At 44.1% G+C, this 24,870-nt stretch overlaps 1 protein-coding gene across 2 annotated transcripts in view; it reads right to left on the bottom strand.

The window, feature by feature from the left end:
* Positions 1-24,870, bottom strand: part of GCNT2 (glucosaminyl (N-acetyl) transferase 2 (I blood group)) — a 99,345-nt gene that overhangs the window by 72,346 nt on the left and 2,129 nt on the right. The gene's annotated exons all lie outside the window — the stretch shown is intronic.

Here is a 24,870-nt window from a genome sequence, read left to right as displayed (position 1 = left end):
GCTGGGCAGGTTAATAAAACTTGCTTGCCTGACTCTGGGTCTATTCTCCTTTCTCTGGGCCACCTTTACATTCAGCACCTCTTGGCTTCCTATCTGAAGGCCAAGGTACACAAGACCTGGGGAAAACAGAGTTGGAGGCGGACGACACTGAGAGTTTGCTACATGCCAGGCTAACTCAACCAGTGAGGAAGGTGGAAAGACCTTGCATCATGGGCTCAAAAACTGGGACTTAACTCCAGAGGAGCACACAACAGGCTTTCAGTGGAGGAGCACCTCCAGGCAAGGCGTGCCAGCTGGAGGAGGGTTGTGTACACATTCCCTCGTGCGTCTTTCCTCTATTTAATTGCATGTACGAATGCAAACTTCATTACACCCTCATAATTGTTCTGAGACTTGTTTGTCTATTGCCAATTAACTGCCATCCTTTAGTTGGGAAAGGACTTGAGGGGACACAGGTTTGAGCAGTGACCTTAGACATGTAAAGGTAATTGAAAGCAAAGATGGCCTTCAGAAGACCCAAGAGAGTTTGTTTAAGCAGCATTGAGAGGCTCAGCTGCATTGGCAGAAAAGGTTAGGTAAATGGGGTGAGATTGTATCCATTCTGAGGCTACCTGATGGCTTTCCTTAGAAGGGATTTTGTTTTGTTTTGTTTTGTTTTGTTTTTGAGATGGAGTCTTGCTCTGTTGCCAGGCTGGAGTGCAGTGGCATGATCTTAGCTCACTGCAACTTCCACCTCCCGGGTTCAAGTGATTCTCCTGCCTCAGCCTCCCAAGTAGCTAGGACTACAGGCACACGCCACCATGCTCAGCTAATTTTTGTATTTTTAGTAGAGACAAGGTTTCACCTATGTTGGCCAGGATGGTCTCGATCTCTTGACCTTGTGATCCACCCACCTCACCCTCCCAAAGTGCTGGGATTATAGGTGTGAGTCACTGCACCCGGCCTGGGAGGGTATTTTTATGTGGTTTGCTTTGTTACTGAAGCAAGTCAAATGACTCAGGGATTCATTCTTAATTATAAAATACGGGGATTTGTTTTTACCCCTGACCTAAGCGTAATACGTGGAAAAGCAGAGAATGGTGGCAGTCCAGTTGATTTTGGACAGCCTATAAAGTACAGTTGTCTCTCGGAGGGATGAGCTCCAGGAAGTCTGAGGATACCAAAGTCCACAGATGCACAAGTCCCTAATATAACATGATGTAATATTTGCATATAACCTATGCACAGCCTTGCTTGTACTTTAAATCATCTCTAAATAACTTATAATATCAAATACAATGTAAATGCTATGTAAACAGCTGTTATGCTGTATTCATTAGGGAATAATGCCAAGGGGGAAAAAAAAAAAAAAGCCTGTACATGCTCAGTACAGTAGCAACCATTCTTTTTCCCTGCCCAAGTATTTTCTATCTGAGGTTGTTTGAATCCAAGGATTCAGGCCCCAGGGAAACAGAGTGCTGACTGTAAATCTGTTCTGGGTGGCCAGGTGGTTTGTAAATGGTGTTTTTTATTTTATTTTATTTTAAACATGATAATGATCATGATACTAATGTGAAGAAAGAAGACATTTCCAAAGCACATCTTTAACTAAAACAACAATCCTCCTGTAACTGAGACATTTCCCAACTGGATTCACAAGAAAATCCTGCTTCTCCTGGGGCCCAATCATTTTACTTTCTGTACCATTCATCTAATTAGCAACAAAAGAAGTTGCTGTCTAGATCACAGAACCCAAAGCATTATTTTATTTTATTTTGAGATGGAGGCACGCTCTGTCGCCAGGCTGGAGGGCAGTGGCACGATCTCCACTCACTGCAACCTCCCCCTCCCAGGTTCAAGTGATTCTCCTGCCTCAGCCTCCCAGTAGCTGGGATTACATACATACACCACCAGGCCCAGCTAATTTTTGTATTTTTGGTAGAGACAAGGTTTCAGCATGTTGGCCAGGATGGTCTCGAACTGCTGACCTTGAGATCTAACCACCTCGGTCTCCCAAAGCGCTGGGATTACAGGCATGAGACACTGGGCCCAACCCCAAAGCATTATTTTAAATTCTCATTTTAGGGTAGGTGTGGTGGCTTACACCTGTAATCCCAGCACTTTAGCAAGCCGAGACTGGTTGATCACCTGAGGTCAGGACTTCAAGACCAGCCTGGCCAATATGCTGAGACCCGTCTCTACTAAAAATGCAAAAATTAGCTGGGCGTGGTGGCGGGTGCCTGTCATCCCAGCTACTCGGGAGGCTAAGGCAGCTGAATGGCTTGGGAGATGGAGGTTGCAGTGAGCCAAGGTCACGCCACTGCTCTCGAGCCTGGGTGATGAACAAAACTGTGCTTCAGAAAATAAAAAGTAAATTCTCATCTCACAGTGGGGGAAAGAAGCTTAACATTAATAATTTTAAAGACTCAGGCAGCAAGTCTAGAGGTGGTCTTGCCATCTCTGTGTGAGCGGGTATGATCAGTACCTGATTTTGATGCAGCAAAGTTATGACGGAAACACTTTCTGGATGCTGAATGATGCCAAGCAAATACTTGCAAAAGACAGTATACAAAGTATTTAAATAGGCAAATGTTAAGGCGCATGCGGCTACGGGCAATCTTCTATTAGCATACATCTAGCAATTGGAAACATGAAAATCCTGACATCTGGGGCCTTAGAAAATGAAAAATAAGTTGCCAAAAATAGGTCATGGCCAATGAACATTTCAAGACAAGACTTACTATGGAATTCACTTGTGGAAATTGTTTAACACTGGGTGGGTGACTGACTCATTAATTGTATTACCAAAACACTGGTTTCCACAACTATCAGCCAAATTGGGTGTGCCTGTAGCTTGAGGATAAGGATAGTACTGATCAGCGGTTTGCATATTTTACTTTTAACATCTCATCACCTGGAGGGGCTGTAGAAATACAGGTTACAGACCAGAAGCGGTGGTTTATGCCTGTAATCCCAGCATTTTGGGAGGCCAAGGAGGGTGGATCACTTGAGGTCAGGAGTTCGAGGCTAGCCTGGCAGGCATAGTGAAACTCCGTCTCTACTAAAAATACAAAAAATTAGCCGGGCATGGTGGCGGGCACCTGTCATCCCAGCTACTTGGGAGGCTCGGGCAGGAGAATCACTTGAATCCAGGAGGAGGACGTTGCAGTGAGTCTAAATGATGCCATTGCACTCCAGCCTGGGCGAGACAGCGAGACTCCATCTCAAAAAAGCAAAAAAAACAAAAAAAACAAAAAAAAAAAACGGCTCCAGGGTCCAGCCCTAACAGTTCAGTATGTTCCAGGTGAGTTTAATAATTTATGTTTCTGACAGGTGTGGTAGCTCACGCCCATAATCACAGCACTTTTGGGAGGCTGAGGGGGAGGATTACTTGACCCCAGGAGTTCGAAACCAGCCTTAGCAACATAGTGAGACCTTGTGTTTACAATAAAATTAAAAATTTAGCCAGGTACAGTGATGCATGCCACCTACTTGGGAGGCTGAGGTGGGAAAATCACTTGAATTTTGTAGGTCAAGGCTCAGGGGGCCGTGATGGTGCCTCTGTACTCCAGCCTGGGTGACAGAGCAAGACCTTATCTCAGTAATAATAATAATAATAATTTACATTTTGGTCCCAGATGAAGCTGAAACTACTCATCCTAGGACCAAAGTTTGGGAGTCAAGGGACCAGAGACCAAAATTACTTGATTTTTTTTTTTTTCTCAATGGCCTCATCTGATCTACTTTCCCTATAACTAAGTAATATACTGTAAGAAAAAAAATAAGTTAGGCCAGATGCGGTGGCTCACACCCATAATCCCAGCACTTTGGGAGGCCAAGGCGGGCAGATCACCTGAGGTCAGAAGTTTAAGACCAGCCTGGCTAACATGGTGAAACCCCATCTCTACTAAAAATACAAAATTAGCCAGGCATGGTGGTGGGCACCTGTAATCCCACCTACTCGAGTGGCTGAGGCAGGAGAATCACTTGAACCTTGAACCCGGGAGGTGGAGGTTGCAGTGAGCTGAGATCAAGCTATTGGACTCCAGTCTGGGCAACAAGAGTGAACTCTGTCTCTCTCTCTCTCTCTCTCTCTCTCTCTCTCTCTCTCTCTCTCTCTATATATATATATATATATATATATATATATATAATATATATATATTTATATTATACTTATATAAATATATAATACATATATTTGGGGGTAAACTACACTATACGACTTGGAAATACTTGGTAAACAAGAATTCAAATGACAGATAATTTATCCACTAGAGCAAAATCTACTGTGCAAAACTAATTGGTGGTAGTAGAGGGAGAAAATGAATACACAAACACCTGGTGCTTATCTTTAAAGGAGAGAAACACTGGTTACAAGTCATCTCCCAAATGCCATCTCTAATTACTATACACAGCAACCACACCTGGGCACAATCCAGCTTTTACAAAGTATAGAACAGAATTATTTAACAATAAACGCTGCTGCATTGAGTAGTGGTCACAAGATGAATTCGAAGAGGGTGTAGGGAAAGGATTAAAAAAGACAGAGAGCTACTCAGGAGGCTGAGGCAGGAGAATCACTTGAACCTGGGAGGTGGAGGTGGTAGCCAAGATTGTGCCACTGCACTCCAGCCTGGGTAACAGAGGGAGACCCTGTCTCAAAAAACAAAAAAAGAAAGAAAGAAAGAAAAAGTCCAGGCACGGTGGCTGACGCCTGTAATCCCAGCACTTTGGGAGGCTGAGGTGGGTGGATCATCCGAGGTCAGGAGTTCAAGATCAGCCTGACCAACATGGTGAAACCCTGTTTCTACTAAAAATGCAAAAATTAGCCAGATATGGTGGCTCATGCCCGTAATCCCAGCTATTTGGGAGGCTGAGGCAGGAGAATTGCTTGAACCCGGGAGGTGGAGGTTGCAGTGAGCCGAGCTCACACCATTGTACTCTAACCCTGGCAAAAGAGTGAAACTCAATTTCGAAAAGAGAGAGAGAGATTGAAAAAGAAAGGAAGGAAGGCAGAAAATTCCAATTTAATTCATGAAGAATCAGAGCAACTGAAATCCTCACACCCTGATGGAGAAGTGTGAATTGGTATGACAACTCTGAAAAGCCAACGATGTCTACTAAAGATGAGCATATCTTGATCCTACGACCTAACAATTCCATTCCCCAGTATTTACTCAACAGTAATGCAGCATGTTCATCAAAAGATATCTAGGTCAAGATTCACTGCAGCCATATTCACAATAGAGCCAAACTGGAAAATATTCAAATACCCACCAACAGTTACTATACAGCAGGATTTCTCAGCTTGGCACTACTGGCATTTGGGGCTGAAAATGCCTTGCTGTGAGGGCTGTGTGTCGTAGGATGTGCTGCTCTGTGCATTGCAGGATGCTGAGGGGCACCCCTGGCCTCTATTCACTAATGCCCAGAGCACCTTTTGCTTCCCTCCCCGACCTCTGACAACCAAAAATGTTTTCAAGTATGGGTTCTTCTCTTGCTACAGCAATGAGAATGAATTAAATACAACTGCCTGAAACAAAAAAGATGAATCTCACAAATATACTGTTGAACAGAAGCAAGCCAGCTAGAAAAAATAATACATGCTGTATATTTCCACTTATATAAGTACAAAAACAAGATTTTATAATCTAGACTGTACAAGGGGCTTCCCTGGCAAGTGGAGTGGATGGTATAACAGGGTACCAGGAGAGTCTCAGTGATAATGCCGATAGCTGGCATTAGGTGCTAGACGCAGAAGGTCACTGGTGTTTGCCCCCAGTCACTCAGCTAGAATGTGAACAGCTTTGCTCCCAAGCTCTTGCTCCTGTCCTAACATTTTTTTGTAGTGCCCTTTCTGAGAGGCCCAGAAATATCTTAGTGTCAGGGCCCAGATCTGTTTCATGGAAAAATCCTGAGATATAATGAGAACTGTGTTCACTTTCATTTATTTTTAATTTTTTGTACCGACGGGGTCTCATTCGGCTGCCCAGGCTGGAGTGCATGGAGTGCAGTGGCAGGATCTTAGCTCATTGTAGCCTCAAACTCCTGGACTCAAGTGATCCTCCTGTTTCAGCCCCTCAGACTTTGATCTCTAAATACCATTCTCTATTCAATAGAACCAGGGCTTCAGATCTCGTAGTTCAAGACCAGCCTGACCAACATGGAGAAACCCTGTCTCTACTAAAAATACAAAATTAGCCAGGCACTTGGGTGCATGCCTGTAATCCCAGCTACTTGGGAAGCTGAGGCAGGAGAATCACTTGAACCTGGGAGGCGGAGGTTGTGGTGAGCTGAGATGGTGCCACTGCACTCCGGCCTGGGAAACAAGAGTGAAACTCTGTCTCAAAAAAAAAAAAAAAAAAAAAAAAAAATTGCATAAATAGAAATCTAAGTCCTTAGGGCTATAAATAAATAAGCCAACAGGCAGGAGAAGGGATGGCTCTACCTTAGAGTTGAATGTCAACTAATAAACAGAGAAGGATGAATTTTATTTAAAAATCATAATTTGGTAACTATCACAGTAAAAACAGAGTCAGGCAAGATCCTATGAATGGCAAAACTGGGGAGTGACTGTTTGATAAACAGAATAACTACTTAGTAATAAATAAACACATTTCCTAGCTTTTCACTGGAGAAATGTGACAGGCACTATCTTAGCCAAGTATTAAAAAGTCATCATTATTATAAGGCTCTGCAGTATTATTTCTGCCATATCTTTGCCCAAAGGGCATAACCTAAATCTAATGAGAAATCATCAGAGCCACACTCTTCAAAAATGAGATCTTGGAAGACAAAGGCAGACTGAGAAATTGTTCCAAAGTGGAGGGGACCAAAGAGATATGACGGCTAAGTTCAGCTCAAGATTCTTGATCAGATCCCAGATTCATGAAGGACGTGATGAGTATAAGCATGCATACTGGAATAGGGTCAGTGGATTAAATAGTAACGCCACTTATCACTTGATGATTGTAGGTGGGTTGTCTTAATATGCTTTGAAATTTTAAGGGATAACTTGCAGATAGTATAAGAAAAATATATGAATAACAGAGAGAGGAGAATATGATTAGACAAGTGCATAAAATATTACGGATTGGGAAATATGGGTAAAAGGTATACAAGAGCTCTTTATACTATTCTTGTAAGTATAGAAGTTTGAAATAGTTTAAAATAAAAGATTGAAGGAGGCCAGGTGCAGTGGCTCACACCTATAGTCCCAGCACTTTGGGAGGCCAAGGTGGGCAGATCACCTGAGGTCAGGAGTTCAAAACCAGCCTGACCAACATGGTGAAACCTGTCTCTACTAAAAACAAATACAAAATTAGCCAGGTAAAGTGGCACATGCCTGTAATCCTAGCTGCTCGGGAGGCTGAGACAGGAGAATTGCTTGAACCTGGGAGGCGGAGATTGCAGTGAGCCAAGATCTCCTCATTGCACTCCAGCCTGGGCAACAAGACCAAGACTCTGTCTCCAAAAAAAAAAAAAAAAAAAAAAAATGTTGAAAGAAATCTTTGTGAGGGCAAGAATTTCTTAAGGTAGGACATAAAATAATGAGCCACAAAAGAAAAAATTGTGCAACGATTCCATAAAGTATATTTTTATATATGGACGGGTGTGCCATAGATACTAATAATACCAACATATTATTAATGTTGATTATCTCTGGAAAAAGATGTAATACAGAGAAGGATAAGGAAGTATGGACATGTTTTATTTTTCTTAATCTTTTGTATACTGTTTAAATTTTAAAAATAAGGATATACTACTTTCATAAAAATAAGCTTCAAAATATAAAAAGTAAATAAAAGGTTGAAAACTCATGGAGATCTTTAAACATTTTATAGATCTTCAAAGAGTAATATTTTCTTTTTTTTTTTTTTCCTTTGAGACAGAGTTTTGCTCTTGTTTCCCAGGCTGGAGTACAATGGTGCAATCTTGGCTCACTGCAACCTCTGCCTCTATGTTCAAGCCATTCTCCTGCCTCAGCTTCCCAAGTAGTCAGATTACAGGCACCTACCATTATGCCTGGCTAATTTTCTTGTATTTTTAGTATATACCAGGTTTCACCATGTTGGCCAGGCTGGTCTCAAACTCCTGACCTCAGGTGATCCACCTGTCTTGGCCTCCCAAAGTGCTGAGATTACAGGCATGAGCCACCGGTCTGATCCCACACACACACTTTTTCTGAGATGGAGTCTCACTCTTTTGCCCAGGCTGGGGTGCAGAGGTATGATCTTGACTCACTGCAATCTCTGCCTACCAGGTTCAAGCAATTCTCCTGCCTTGGCCTCCCAAGTAGCTGGGACTACAGGCTTGCACCACCACACCCAGCTAATTTTTGTATTTTTTAGTATAGACAGGGTTTCACACCATATTGGACAGGCTAGTCTCGAACTACTGACCTTGTGATCTATGCGCCTTAGCCTCCAAAAGTGTTGGAATTACAGGCATGAGCCACCGTGCCTGGCCAACAGTAGGTTTTTAATAGTTAAGTTTTTGAGGAGTCAAAAGCTATATGTAAGTGTTTGGCTACACGGGGGTTCAGTGGGCCTAACTCCCACGTTGTTCAATGGTCAACTGCATTTGTCTTACTCCCATAGACACAACAGACAAAGCTGCTCTCAGCTAGAGGTATCTGGCCAAAAGGCTTCAACTGCCCTGGGTTTTGCCTGCCATATATGCTGCTGAGATCAACGTGTAGCTGATCAGTAACCCATTCCCAGCCCGTCAGCATGCACAGACATGACAAGGAAGCTCAGCAGTGAGGCATAAAGAACGGGAAAAGAGGCTGCTGTCACAGGAATCAGTTTAAGAAGCTAAAAACACACATTGAGGCCCGGCACGGTGGCTCATGCCTGTAATTCCAGCACTTTGGGAGGCTGAGGCGGGCAGATCATGAGGTCAGGAGTTTGAGACCAGCCTGATCAACATGGTGAAACCCTGTTTCTACTAAAAATACAAAAACTATCTGGGCATGGTGGCGCACACCTGTAATCCCAGCTATTCGGGAGGCTGAGGCAGGAGAATCGCTTGAACCCAGGAGGCGAGGTTGCAGTGAGCTGAGATCGCACCACTATACTCCAGGCTGGATGACAGAGCAAGACTCCGTCTCAGAAAAACAAATAAACAAACAAACAAAATTGGAAAAAGATCACACACAAGGAAAAGATCAAGCCGTTTCTAGCTGTCCTTGGAACTAGACCCTTGAACCTTTGGTAGAATTAACTCTAGGTTTCTACTTTCAGGCCTCATGTCTTATCAACAGTGACCTGTCATTGTAACTGATTTTATTCCTTAACCTTGCCTTTTCCTTAATTTCATTTCCTTGCCATCTTAACCATCTCTTATATTGCTTGGGAGCTGAAAAGCAAGAAAGCCTTACTGACACCCTACTCCACTCCTGGCTTTTGCCTGATTCACGAAGCTGAAGACACTTGAGTCTCCCAGACTAGGACTAACCTCTGTAAAGTCACTAGAGGAGCTAAAAACAGCTCCACATGGCTCAGTATTTGAGTGGAAAATTCTACAAGGGTGACTGATTTACCCTTTATAAAAACTGTTATGATTTGCGCCGGGCGCGGTGGCTCAAGCCTGTAATCCCAGCACTTTGGGAGGCCGAGGCGGGTGGATCACGAGGTCGAGAGATCGAGACCAGCCTGGTCAACATGGTGAAACCCCGTCTCTACTAAAAATACAAAAAAAAAATTAGCTGGGCATGGTGGCGCGTGCCTGTAATTCCAGCTACTCAGGAGGCTGAGGCAGGAGAATTGTCTGAACCCAGGAGGCGGAGGTTGCGGTGAGCCGAGATCGCGCCATTGCACTCCAGCCTGGGTAACAAGAGCGAAACTCCGTCTCAAAAAAAAAAAAAAAAAAAAAAAAAAAAAAAAAACTGTTATGATTTTTCACCAAGCCTTGAAAAAGGTTAGGATTGCAACCATCATAGGAATTTGAAGTTCACTTTATTCCTAATAAGGAGAAAACTAGAAAGGACACATTTATGAATCCTTCGAGGTAAAAATAAAAGAACAGGAAACCCTGTCAAACACTGTCCTAAATTTGACAAGCTCAGAAACACAAAAGGTAGCATTTTAAGCAGCAAAAGTCACTAAGGACGTTTGAAGTGAGCTGGACTGATGTGGATTTAAACAAATCTCCAAAGTTTCTAGGTGGTCAAATGTAGACCAACAAGCACACACAAAAGTGATCACAGCCAGGGAGCAGCTTTTGCAAAATAGAAAGAGCCAAAAAGGAAAAGCAAAAAGCACTAACTAGGACTTCAGCACAAACCCTTCAGCTCACTATGCAAGAGCTGGGAGGAAAAGGACAGACACTAGAAACAGAAGATATAGTTTTATTAGAAAGGAGGGAGTTGTGAGGCAGGAGAATGCTTGGGCTCGGGAGGTAGAAGTTGCAACGGGCAGAAATCCAGAGGCAGGAGAATTGCTTGAGGCGGAGGTTGCAGTAAGCTATGGCACCACTGCACCATTACAGCCTGGACAACAGAGTGAGAAGCCATCTCAAAAAAAAAGAAACAAACAAACAAATACACTTCAATAAACTCAAAGATTGAAGACACTACAAAATAAAAAGAAAAAAATTTATCAACTGATTTTTAAAAAAACTCTAACATAAACTTTTGTGTAAAGAAAATTTATAAAATTAAAAAAAAAAAAAAAGAAAGGAGGGAGTTGTACCCACTTGATTCTTAAAAAGAGGAATGATGGTTTGCATAAAATCGCAGAAAAGGAATCTAATTACAGTAACTACTTACCAGGATTAAAATAAATTGCTTTATTTATTTATTTTCCTAGCAGCTCTCTGACCATCTTATTTATTTATTTTCGAGAACAAGTTTTTGCTCTGTTGCCCAGGCTGGGGTGCGGTGGTGCAATCTTGGCTCACTACAACCTCCACCTCCTGGTTTCAAGTGATTCTCCTGCCTCAGCCTCCCTGGGATTACAGGCGCCCGCTACCACGCCTGGCTAATTTTCTGTATTTTTAGTAGAGATGGGGTTTCATCCCATTGGCCAGGCTTGTCTCGAACGCCTGACCTCAGGCAATCCCCCCAACAGAGTGAGACTCTGTTTCAATTAAAAAAGAAAAGAAAAAAAAAGAACATAAGGACCAGCAGTTTCACTTTTAATATCTACTCAGTAGAAACGAAAACATGTGTCCTCCTAATGTACTTGTTCAAGCGATTCTCCTGCCTCAACCTCCCAAGTAGCTGGGATTACAGGTGCTTACATACTATCATGCCTGGCTAATTCCTGTATTTTTAAATAGAGACAGGGTTTTGCCATGTTGGCCAGGCTGGTCTCAAACACCTGACCTCAAATGATCTGCCCACCTCAGCCTCCCAAAGTGCTGGGATACAGGCATGAGCCACTCTACCCGGCCCACTTATTTATTTTTTAAATAAGTCTTAGCTATTTTCTTGGTCACAAGATTTAGGAGGCAGAGACCTAAACTAACATTTTTGTCCATATAGTGTGTCCTTAATTCAATGTCAGACAGTTTCGTCTCCTAATCGACCCCATTTCTAATTCAAATGTAATCATCTTGACACTGACATTTACTAGCTGGATGTCCTTGGGCAAGTAATAAAAACTCCGTATTTTAGTGTCCTCAGTGACTGCAACAATCTTAATTCAAAGAAATAATGTCCAAAAGGCACTTAGTCCTCTTCTAAGACCATATATCAAAGGTCAACAAGCACATGATGTCCAACATCATTGCTAATTAGGGACATGCCAATCAGAACTATAGGAAGATCCCACTTCACACTCACTAGAAGGGCTAAAACAAAAGAAATAGACAGTAACAAGTGTTGACAAGCATGTGACAAAATTGGAACCCTCATACACTACTGGTGGTCATGCAACATGTTGTAGCCCTTGGGAAATCAGTTGGGCAGCTCCTCAAAACGTTAAACATAGAATTAACATTGGGGGCTGGGGGCTGTGGCTCATGCCTATAATCCCAGAACTTTGGGAAGCTGAGGCAGGCAGATCATTTGAGGTCAGGAGTTGGAGTCCAGCCTGGCCAACATGGCAAAACCCCATCTCTACTAAAAATACAAACAAATGAGCCAGGTGTGGTGGTGCACACCTGTAGTCCCAGCAACTTGGGAGGCTAAGGCAGGAGAATTGCTTGAACCCGGGCGGTAGAGGTTGCAGTAAGTGGAGATTGCGCCACCACACTACAGCCTGGGTGACAGAATGAGACTGTCTCAATTAAAAAAAAAAAAAAAAGGGCCAGGCACGGTGGCTCACCCCTGTAATCCCAGCACTTTGGGAGGCCGAGGCGGGTGGATCACGAGGTCAAGAGATCGAGACCATCCTGGTAAACATAGTGAAACCCCGTCTCTACTAAAAATACAAAAAATTACCTGGGCATGGTGATTCATGCCTGTAATCCCAGCTACTCAGGAGGCTGAGGCAGGAGAATTGCCTGAACCCAGGAGGCGGAGGTTGCGGTGAGCCGAGATCGCGCCACTGCACTCCAGCCTGGGTAACAAGAGCGAAACTCTGACACAAAAAAAAAAAAAAAAAAAAAAAAAAAAAAAAAGAATTAACATAAGGACTCACAGTTTCACTGCTAGTATCTACCCAGGAGAAATGAAAACGTGTCCCCACAATGACTTGATCAGGAATGTTCATAGCAGCATTCTTCACAGAAGCCAAAAGTAGAAACAACTGTCTATCAGTGGATGAAAAAATAAACGTGGTCTATCCATACAATGAAACAGTATCCATTCCTATAGAAAGTGAAGTACTGATTCACACTACAACATGGATGAATCTCAAAAGCATGGCAGTAAGCAAAAGGAGCCATGCATGAAAGATCACATATTGTGTGATTTGGTTAATATAAACTGTCCAGAAGAGGCAAATCCATAGCCAGGAAAGTCGGGGTTGGGTGTGGAAATGGGAATTGGCTGTAAATGGTTGTGAGGTTTCTTTTTGTAGTGATAAAATGATTCTAAATTAGCTTGGGATCATGGTTGCACAACTGTAAAGGCACTAAAAATCATGACATTGTACATTTAAAATGGGTGAGTTTTATGGTATGTAAATTATGTGTCATAAATTTCACACTATGTAAATTATGCCTCAATAAAGCTGTTACATTTAGGTAGGGAAAGGCAATTAGTTTAGTGCCTGGCATTGTAAGAACTTATGGGATGATGATTGACAGACCTTCTAAGAAGGCTTTATGGTGCCTAAAACTGGGGCTGGAAACAGCTGTAACTCCGTCCATCTGGACAGTAGAAAACTGCTAGATTTTTTTTCTTTTTCCTTTTTAAATTTTACATTGCAGTTCTCATTAGCAGAAAACTGCTGGATTTGTATGAAAGCAACAACACAATTTATTTCATACTAGCAACATAAGGTGAATTTGAATTCAATCTGACGCCAAGCTTTGCGCGGGTTGAAGCTCTCTAAGATACAAAGCTCTCTACCCTCCAAGACTCTGCCTTCTAGCAGCAGCAACAGTTGATTAAACCACAAACCCTAACAAGTCAGTGAAGTGACAACAAAAAGTCCCTGGGGCACAAAGAACAAACTGCTCTGCCTGGGGGTAGGGGCTTGTGGAAGGTTTAGGAGCAAGACCAACTCAAATGAGTCCTCAAAGATAACCAGGATTTTTCCAGGCCAAGAAACGCCTAGGGGGAAAACTGGCTCAAAAGCAAAGAGGTCTGTCTGGGGAATAGCAATTACACAGGGAATTCAAATCTGAGCCAAATAAACCACTTCAACCACATTTTCTGGATTTTTTTTTTTTTTTTTTTTGAGACCATGTTTTTGCTCTTGTCACCCAGGTTGGGGTGCAGTGGTGCGATCTCAGCTCACTGCAACCTCTGCCTCCCCATTCAAGTGATTCTCCTGCCTCAGCCTCCAGAGTAGCTGGGACTGCAGGCACACGCCACCAAGCCTGGCTAATCTTTATATTTTTAGTACAGATGGTTTTTCACTGTGTTGGTCAAGATGTTTTCCATCTCTTGACCTTGTGATTCGTCCACCTCGGCCTCCCAAAGTGCTAGGATTACAGGCATGAGCCACCGCGACTGGCGTTTTCTGGATATTTTAAATCACAGCATTTCAGGGCCAAAATGACCCATCTAAATTCCCTTAATTGTTGATTTTACTTTTCTAGACCTGAATTAAAACATACAGGAATTTGGCCGGGCGCGGTGGCTCAAGCCTGTAATCCCAGCACTTTGGGAGGCCGAGGCGGGTGGATCACGAGGTCGAGAGATCGAGACCATCCTGGTCAACATGGTGAAACCCCGTCTCTACTAAAAATACAAAAAATCAGCTGGGCATGGTGGCATATGCCTGTAATCCCAACTACTCAGGAGGCTGAGGCAGGAGAATTGCCTGAACCCAGGAGGCGGAGGTTGCGGTGAGCCGAGATCGCGCCATTGCACTCCAGCCTGGGTAACAAGAGCGAAACTCCGTCTCAAAGAAAAAAAAAAAACATACAGGAATTTGACCCAGGAATCCCATATACCCAAAGGAATATGTCATTCTGTCATAAAAATACATGTTGTGTGCATGTTCACTGCAGCATAAAAATACATGTTGTGTGCATGTTCACAGCAGCACTATTCACAATAGCAAAGGCATGAAATCAACCTAAATGCCCATCAATGACAGACTGATAAAGAAAATGTGCTACCTATACACCATGGAATACTACGCAGCCAGAAAAAGGAACGAGATCATGTCCTTTTCAGGGACATGGATGGAGTTGAAAGCCATTATTGTCAGCAAACTAATTCAGGAACAGAAAACCAAACACTGTATGTTCTCATATGTGGGAGGTGCTTGATGAGAACACATGGACACATGAAGGGCAACAACACACACTGGGGCCAGTGGCGGGTGTCAGGGGAGGTCGAGCATCAGGAAGAAGAACTAATGGAGACGCTGGGCTTAATACGTAGGTGACGGGATGGTCTGTGCAGTAAACCGCTGTGGCACACATTTACCTACGTAACAAACCTGCACATGTACCACTGAACTTAAAAGTTGAAAGAAAACAAACACAACATACAACTTCAGTCCTCAAAATGCATGGAGGGTAATTGATACTGACCTAGCAATCAGACAACTAATAACTCCCAAGAGTGTTTTCTAATGGATTTAGCGCAAGTGGCAGCAAAGGATGTTTGTCCTTTGGAAAAGTTGGTGGAGCTAATGGAGGAGTAGGGGGTTTAGGCTTAGGAATCCCACCCTGTGGACTGTTTAAAAGCTGAGCTAGAGGCCGGGCGCGGTGGCTCACGCCTGTCATCCCAGCACTTTGGGAGGCCGAGGCGGGTGGATCACGAGGTCAAGAGATCGAGACCATCCTGGTCAACATGGTGAAACCCCGTCTCTACTAAAAATACAAAAAATTAGCTGGGCGTGGTGGCGCGTGCCTGTAATCCCAGCTACTCAGGAGGCGGAGGCAGGAGAATTGCCTGAACCCGGGAGGCGGAGGTTGCGGTGAGCCGAGATCGCGCCATTGCACTCCAGCCTGGGTAACAAGAGCGAAACTCCGTCTCAAAAAAAAAAAAATTATAAAAGCTGAGCTAGAATGGAAAAATGAGAAAATAAACTTCCTGCAATGCTGAAGGGGAATATTCTCCATTTGTTGAGAATATTTTATTAGACATGCAGACCATTTCTCTCCCATTTCTCTGTTCCTCGTGCAAAGTGATATTGGAAGCCTGCCCAGTGATGAAGCTGGATAAAAGCCTAGGTCCTGGGCTAATCATTTGGTTACATGTTCACATTTGGTGTATAGGTGACAGCGGGTGGGCAGGGCCCGGGCGAGGAGGGGACTGAAATGCACACAAATAGTTAAGATGTGATGGAGGAGGCGCTGGAAAAGTGTGGACCAAGTGGGGGCGGGTAAGCTGGTTCTGCAGGAGTGTAAAGCAGCTGAGGCCATCACATTTCCACTGGATCTTGAAGAGAACCGATAAGAAAGAGCACCAAACATAAAGGGTATTCCAGAACAAGGAGACAGCATGAATGAGGTTGTAGAGGCCATTTGACTTCAGACCAGTCTAAAGTGAGAAGCCTGGCAAGGTGGGAGCTTTAGTCATAGAATGCTGCTTCCTGGTACAAGACTACACACAGATGACATAGCTAAGAGCAACACCCAACAGCACTTCTGCAGCCACATACCTAATTTACTCCTTTCTTTTCCCTCCCCTCCCCTCCTTTTCCCTCCATTCCCCACTCTTCCCCTCTCCTCTGCTCCTCTCCCCTTGCCCCCTCACCTCCTTTCACTTCCCCTTGCCTTCTCTTCATTTTTTCTTTTGAGATAGGGTCTCACTCTGTCACCAAGACTGGGGTGCAATGTCACAACCACCCCTCACTGCAGCCTCGACCTCCCGTGCTCGTGATCCTCCTGCCTCAGCCTCCCAAGTAGCTGGGAATACAGGCATGCACCTCTAAGGCCAGCTGACTTTTGTAATTTTTGTAGAGATGAAATTTCACTATGTTACCTAGGTTGGTCTCAAGCAATCTTCTGATCCTCCTGCCTTGGCCTCCCAAAGGGCTGGGATAACAGGCGTGAACCATCACACCCAGCCTCACATACCTGATTTCTCTCAAAAACATTAGATCTATGCTTTCAAAACCAAATGTTAGTGGGTTTTGTTTTTTGTTTTAGTTGCACATAGAATTTTTAGAGTAGTAACATTAAAAGCTCAAGAATCAATAGCTGAGAAGTTCATCTGTTCTCTCTCTCTACATTTAATGAGTTTCTATGATGTGGCAGGTATAGCTTGCGTTCATTCATTCATTCGTTCCTTTCTTCCTTCCTTCCTTTCTTTCTCTCTTTACTTTTTTTTTCAGAGTTTCACCCTTGTTGCCCAGGCTGGAGTGCAATGGTGCCATCTTGTCTCACCGCAACCTCTGCTTCCTGGGTTCAAGTGATTCTCCCGCTTCAGCCTCCCAGATAGCTGGGATTACAGGGGAATGCCACCATGCCTGGCTAATTTCTTGTATTTTTAGTAGAGACGGGGTTTCTCCATGTTGGTCAGGCTCATCTTGAACCCCTAGCCTCAGGTGATCTGCTCGTCTGGGCCTCCCAAAATGCTGGGATTACAGGTGTGAGCCACTGCACTCAGCCAGTTTGCGTACTTTCTAATCCTTCAACAGTCCTACAAGGAGATATTTTATCCCCAGGATATCTGAAGAATCAGGCTCAGTGAAATGAGGCATTTGCCCAAAGTTAAAGAGACAGCCGTAGAGCCAGGCTTTAAACTCAGGCCTGTTTGCTTGTAAACTCCACCAGTGAGCATGAGCTACCCTCTAACTGTAATAGAGAGTAAACAAATCTTCAGACTATTTTTCCAACTCATTCACCAGTCCACTTAAATCTTAAATGAAATCTAATTGATGTCATCTGACTCTAGTCCAGCTGAGCCCAACCCTTATTTTTTTCTTTCTCATCTATCTACTTTTAGCTTCTTCAGTATAAAGTTAAAATAGGTCCCCACAGAAAGAAATGCTATTTTTTGGTTTTAAAAGAAAATTGCTACCTAGGCAGCAAAATGTTAAAATAGGGTCATGTCTCTAGTTACTCCTCAGAGATCTCAGAAGATGGTGTAATTGGCGAAGCAAGACTATTCTTGTTTTCCTTCCTTCCTTCCTTCCTTCTTTCCTTTCTACCTTCCTTCTTTCATCTTTCTGGATGGAGTCTTGCTCTGTCACCAGGCTGGAATGTAGTGGTGTGATCTCAGCTCACTGCAATCTCTGCCTCCCGGGTTCAAGTAATTCCCCTGCCTCAGCCTACCAAGTACCTGGGACTACAGGGGCACACCACCATGCCCAGCTAATTTTTTTTCTTTTAGTAGAGATGGGGTTTCACCACGTTGTCCAGGATGGTTTCGATCTCCTGACCTCGTGATTTGCCCACCTTGGCTTCCCAAAGTGCTGGGATTACAGGCGTGAGCCACCGCGCCCAGCTCTATATTATCATTATTATGCAAGCCATTTCTGATGGTAATATATATGGATACATAAAATGCATACGAATCAATGAAACTACATATTGGGGCAATTTCTGGTCTGGGGAAATTACAATCTTTTTATAAACTCGATAAAATGTCAAAATCACTAGCAGTCCTCAGTTGTGCTGTGGCACTTTATGACTTCCAGCAACTAAGCCTGTTATTCCATAACAGAACATAGATGGCATGAGCTCTATCAGGGTTTATATTCAAGGTGTCATGGGGATGAATTCAGGAAAGAATACAGATGGTCCTGACTATGAGAGTTCAACTTATAATTTTTTGACTTTATGATATGTGAAAGCAATGGGCATTCAAGTAGAAACCATACTTTGACTTTTGAATGTTGGTCTTTTCCCAGACTAGCAAGGTGTGGTGTGATACTCTCTCATGATGCTGGCAGCGGCAAGCAGCCCCAGCCCCAGTCAGCCATGAGATCACGAGGGTAAACAACCAATACTGTATTCTATAGTGTCCTGTATTCAAGAAATCACATGCCATAGGCATCCCTTTATTATAAAATAGGCTTTGTGTGAGATGATTTTGCCCAATGATAGGCTAACAATGTAAGTGTTCTGAGCATGTTTGAGGGATACTAGGATGTTTGGTAGATTAGGTGCATTAAATGCATTTTGTTTTCTTTCTTTCCTTTTTTTTTTGGTGAGATGGAATCTCCTGTTGCCCAAGTTGGAGTGCAGTGGCACAATCTTGGCTCACTGAAACCTCCACTCCTGGGTTCAAGCGATTCTCCTGCCTCTGTCTCCTGAGTAGATGGGATTATAGGCACCTGCCACCACGCCTGGCTAATTTTTGTGTTTTTAGTAGAGACTGGGTTTCACCATGTTGGCCAGTCTGGTCTCAAACTCCTGACCTCTAGTGATCCACCTGCCTCAGCCTTCCATAGTGCTGGGATTACAAGCGTGAGCCACCCCGCCTGGCCATTAAATGCATTTCAATTTGCAGTATTTTCAACTTGTGATGAGTTTCTTGGGACATAACCCCATTGTAAGTCAAAGAGCATCTAACTTAGCTGGGAAGGAGGAACAAGAAAGTAAGGACAGGGTGTGAGCCACACACTTCTCAAAGAACAAACCCAGCGATTGGTGAAGAGGAAAGACAACGGGTAGCAAAGATCAGATCACTTGCAGGTGAAATGCTTCCTTTCTTCCTCTAGGGAAGTCATAAAACGAATGCCATTGTTTTTTGATCATCTACATATTTAAAAAATGAATCAGGCCATCTACCACCTTCCTAAGAAACTGCTTCCTTGAAAATAACTCATAGGTGTCCCAGCTCTGATTTCCTTACCTAGAAGTTGACAAAAATTAGTATTTCTGGTATTTATATAAAAACGGAGATTGTTTAAGCCAAGGTAATAGTAAAAATCCCCAGATTTTCCTCCCCTTCAAGTCTGTCCACACACCCAGCATCTCAAAAGCTCTGTGTGCACATTTGGTTTGGGGAACATTAATTCTCTCTGGACGCAGTAAGGTCCCAGCCACATCCCTGGACCTCGAGTACGAGTTCCCAAGACCACCTCGATTCGATCTGCCCTTCTTTGCTCCCAAAGTTGATACTCTCAAGGTTTTAGCACCTGGCATTGTACTTTTACGTACAGAGGGACTAACGGGATATGCCAGCCTCAAATAGTGACAGAGTCAGGCCAGTATGGACTGTACAGCAAATAGAAATACAATGAGCCACCCACATTTAGGGTTCAGGGGAAGATGCCTGCCATGGAATATCAACAGGGCTGGTCCGCCTGCTTGCTCCAGAGGGAAAAGCAAATTGGAAGCAGGGAGAATCTGTCTTCCAAGCCCCCAGTCGCCCACCAGGTATATTCCTTTCTCTATTCCTTCCCTTTTGGACACCATGGCACTCCTTCCTCCTCCCACCCCCTGCAAACCCTGCTCCCAGGAAAGGCCGTTTTTGCATTCATTACTATTTTAATGTGAGTTTGAAATAAACTCCCATGGAGTTATGTTCAAAATATTCCTTTGTAGCAAGTGAAAAAGAAATCATTGGTCATTTTTGAAATGGGTAAAATCCAAGGCACATGACCAGTGGAATAAACTTGAATGTCCCTATCACAGGCAGAGCCATCGACCCAGAGGATCCATAGCTCAGGAGGAAAGCGGGAGGTGGATGAACTTGCAACCTTGGGCCTATAAATGGAAATCACCCACAGCTGAGTCAGACAAGAAACTGAAAGGCATGCCACCTTGTTGTGGACCAGATTAAGGAGGAGAAGGAGTAAAAGAAGCAGAGAGAGGAAGAAGAGAGGGCAGAAAGCCCTAATTTCTCAATAGCTAGTGAGTCTTCCCATCTTTTTTTTTTTTTTTTTTTTTTTGAGACAGAGTCCCACTCTGTCACCCAGGCTGGGGTGCACTGGCGCAATCTTGTCTTACTGCAAGCTCCAATTCCCGGGTTTAAGCAATTCTCTTGTCTCAGCCTTCTGAGTAGCTGGGATTACAGGTGCCTGCCACAACACCCGGCTAATTTTTTGTATTTTTAGTAGAGACAAGGTTTCTCCATGCTGGCCAGGCTGGTCTCTTAACTCCTGAAGGTGATCCGCCCACCTCAGCCTCCCAAAGTGCTGGGATTACAGGCGTGAGCCACCAGGCCCGGCCAAGGCTTCCCATCATAAAGCCACATGCGAACTCCCTTTCTGTAACACCGTTCTCCTCATGGGCACCTTCCCTTGAGCAGGCCATGCAGAGAGGCCTATGAGAGGCCTTTAGAGGAAATGCTGCTTCTTAAGGGACCTCTTTTGTATAAGGAATGAACCATGTTTTTGTTTTTGTTTTTGAGACGGAGTCTTGCTCTGTCGCCCAGGCTGGAGTGCAGTGGCATGACCTCGGCTCATTGCAACCTCTGTCTCCCAGGTTCAAGTAATTCTCCTGCCTCAGCCTCCTGAATAGCTGGGATTACAGGTGTGCACCATCACACCTGGTTAATTTTTGCATTTTTAGTAGAGATGGAGTGTCGAAATATTGGCCAGGCTGGTCTTGAACTCCTGACCTCAGGTGATCTGCCTGCCTCGGCCTCTTAAAGTGCTGGGGTTACAGGCAGGAGGCACCGTGCCCAGCCCCATGTTTTGTTTTGCTTATTTATTCATTTTTGGGACAGAGTCTCACTCTGTTGCTTGGCTGAGTGTAGTGGTGCTATCGCAGCTTGCTGTACCCTCGACCTCCTGGGATCAAGCGATCCTGCTTCAGCCTCTCCAGTAGCTGAGACTACAGGTGAATGCCACCATGCTTAGCTATTTCTGTGATTTTTTTGTAGAGACAAGGTCTCACTATGTTGTCCAGGCTTTGCTTTTTTGAACAACATGACCCCGCCATCCTGGTCACCGCTGATTGGACAACTTGGGGCTACATAAAGGGCAGCTATTCGCAAAGAGGTCAGCAGCAGCCTGAGAAGTGGAGTGGATCCAGAACAGGGATCCTCATGGTGTATACATACAATGGCTGCATGACCCGAGGCCGGACTCTCTGGGAATGTGTGAATGGGACACAGAGGGCACCTACTGTCAAGAGAGAAGCATGGGCCAGTGTCGTGGCTCACACTTGTAATCTCAGTGCTTTGGGAAACCGAAGTGAGCAGATCACCTGAGGCCAGGAGTTCAAGACCAGCCTGGCCAACAAGGTGAAACCCCATCTCTACTAAAAACACAAAAATTAGCCGGGCAGGATGGCATGCACCTGTCATCCCAGCTACTTGGGAGGCTGAGGCAGGAGAATCACTTGAACCCGGGAGGCGGAGGTTGTAGTGAGCCAAGATCACGCCACTGTGCTCCAACCTGGGTGACAGAGTGAGACTGTATCTGAAAAAAAAAAAAAAAAAAAAAAAAAAGAGAGAGAGCAGTATGGAATCTGGCAGATACCAGGGGAAGACATAGGAAGTAGAAGCCACAGGGTGGAGAAGCCCATAAGCCAGAGGAAGCCCTGAAGCACAGTGAAGAATTTCAGATAAGGTAAAAGAGGCAGGGAAAGCAAAACCAGCAGAGGTGGAGACTGAGACACGAGTCCAGCTAACATCTCGGTGCTGCTAGGGCATGTCCTGACCACTGCGCCAGCAGTGAGGACGCATGGCCCACCTCCTCTGCCCGTGGTTGTAGCCACAGGCCACATGCAGAAGTGATATTTCAAATTCAGTTAAATAAAATATATTCCTTTTTTTCTTCTTCTTTTTTGAGATAGAGTCTCACTCTGTCATCCAGGCAGGAGTATAGTGGCATGATCTCAACTCACCACCTCTGCCTCCCAGTTCGAGCAATTCTCCTGCCTCAGTCTCCTGAGTAGCTGAGATTACAGGAACCAGCCACCATGCCTGGCTAATTTCTGTGTTTTTAGTAGAGACAGGTTTCACCATGTTGGCCAGGCTAGTTTTGAACTCCTGACTTCAGGTGATCCACTCACCTCAGCCTCCCAAAGTGCTGGGATTACAGGTGTGAGCCACCATGCTCAGCCTGACTAGTTAACTTTAGAGAATCCTAATCATAAGCCCTCAATCACTACAATCAATTGGAACAATCTCAAAATGTCCCTCCCATCCCCTGCCAAACAAAAAAAAAAAAAATCGAAAACCAAAACACATACACAATCAACCAGAAGGACCCTTACAAAAGAAAATGGCTCAGATCTCCACATAGCAGAATAATTACACAAGACAACCCTTAAATTTCTAATTCCCTTACCTCCTACATTCAGCCCCGTCTCTGGTCAGGAAAGAGTGGCAGGCCTTGCTGGGCATGGTGGCTCACAAGGCTGAGTCAGGAGGATTGCTTGGGCCCAGGAGTTCAAGACCAGCCAGGCCTGGCAACATAGCGAGACCCCATTTCTACAAAAGTTACAATTAGCCAGGCATGGGCACACACCTGTAGTCCCAGCCTCTTGGAAGCTTTGAGCCTGGAAGGTCGAGACCAGCATGTGCCAGGTGCTGTGGCTCATGCCTATAATCCCAGAACTTTGGGAGGCTGAGGCCATGAGCCATGATTGTACCACTGCACTCTAGCCTGGATGACAGAGTGAGATTTTTTTTAAAAAGGTAAGAAATAAAGATAAGTTTTAAAAAGAAAAGAGTTGGCAGAGCCGGTCGGGGTCCTCTGGCAGTGATCATCCACACACATAACACAAAAATGATTTCAGGGGCGAACTTTTGTAAGTTTCTGAAAGACATGAATGGGTGCATTTGTGTTCTACTGCTTTGCCAATCTGTCACTGCTAGCACGGGGTGTACAAATCCAGCACCAATAGAGAGATGGAGTGGAGAAGTCAGGGTGTTTCCCTTAAGTTTCTGTTCAGTAAGCTGATTAGGATCACAGACCCTGAGAGTGGCAAGGGACTCTGAGGCCACCCTGTCCAATCCTGGAGGTTTCCTCTGCAGGACTTCCCCAGCCCTGCTTCCCTTGACTTTGCTCACCATTGAGGAACCTGCTCATTCTATTCTCAGCTCCACGTGTTCTCATTTCCCATCCGCTGGCCCTAGATTCTACTTTCAAAATGACAGAGTTGGTCTACTTTCTCTTTCCTGAGCAACTCTTTTAATTAGGTGAAGACACTGATCCCTCTTCAAGTCTTTTCAAATCAATCATCCTTTTTGTTTGTCTTGGTATTCTCTCAAAAAAAAAAAAAAAAAAGTGGGGACTGGCCTTTTAACTTCCCTGGCTGCTCTCTTCGGAACTGCTGTGTCAATGTCCCCCTGTACAGCAGGGTGGCCAGACCTAAAGAGTCTACATCTTACTCCAAGCACATGGGAGGGAAGTGGAGCTTTCACTTCCCTTACTGTGGACACTGTTCTATTTAAACAGCTCTGTGCCTCCCCCACCCGACTTTTTTAAGCCCCAGTTTCTTTTGATCACTACATTACCCCTTCTGGCTCTGAGAAAATCACAGATTTAAAGAGAATTTTAAGCCTATGAAGCTTTGTATACCAACATCTAAAGCAAGCACCTACAATGGTTTACACCTCTTGCCACACGGGGGAGTCACTTAGAAGCTGTACAAATACCATTAGTTATGTCTGGCTGGCCCCAAGGAGGGAAATGAGCCCTGGCTTAGGTTATTTTCAGAAGACCCAGATGACTGTAATATGTATCCAGGGTTGAACCACCAATCCAAAGAAACCATGACTGTGATCTTCATACGGGTTCCAGTTACTTTTTCCTTTGAACTGCAAATATGAATTCTCGTTTTAAATTGAACTAACAAAACTAAATTGGTTCACTATAAACAACTTGAGATTATTCAAAAATCATTTGGAACTTGGACTGAAGGAGAGATGGAGTTGATTTAGTAACAACTGAGACCAAACTGAAAGTCATCCCAAAAAGAACATCAGGCTTAGGAGACGCAGTTTATAATTGATGCACGTGCTTACTTGCTAGCTGCAGGACTTGAGCACATCATGTAATCATATTGAAGTTTCTTTATCTACAAAATAGAGGCCCTGGTCTAGAAATCTTTAAGGTACTCTAAGGTTTTTTTTAAACTTCTTGAAAAAAAAAATAGAGACAAGTTCTCACTATGCTGTCCAGGTTGGTTTCAAACTCCTGACCTCAAGAGATCCTCCTGTCTCGGCCTTCCAAAGTGCTGGGATTACAGAGATGAGCCACCATGCCCGGCCATGCTTTAAATTTTTGATTCAAGATCAGAAAAGTGCTTACTAATAAAAAATTCAAAAGTTGGCCGGGCGCAGTGGCTCACACCTGTAATCCTAGCACTTTGGGAGGCCGAGGTGGGTAGATCACCTGAGATCAGGAGTTCAACATCAGCCTGGCCATCATGGTGAAACCCCATCTTAAACAAAAAAAAAAAAAATCAAAAGTTGTATCTTGCTTCCATTTTGAAAGAATGGGAGCGTCAACAGGGAAA

The sequence above is a fragment of the Saimiri boliviensis genome, chromosome 4 (assembly GCF_048565385.1).
Source record: "Saimiri boliviensis isolate mSaiBol1 chromosome 4, mSaiBol1.pri, whole genome shotgun sequence".
Lineage (NCBI taxonomy): Eukaryota > Metazoa > Chordata > Mammalia > Primates > Cebidae > Saimiri > Saimiri boliviensis.
The sequence above is the reverse complement of the archived record's forward strand: the minus strand, read 5'-3'. Positions and strand labels throughout refer to the sequence as shown.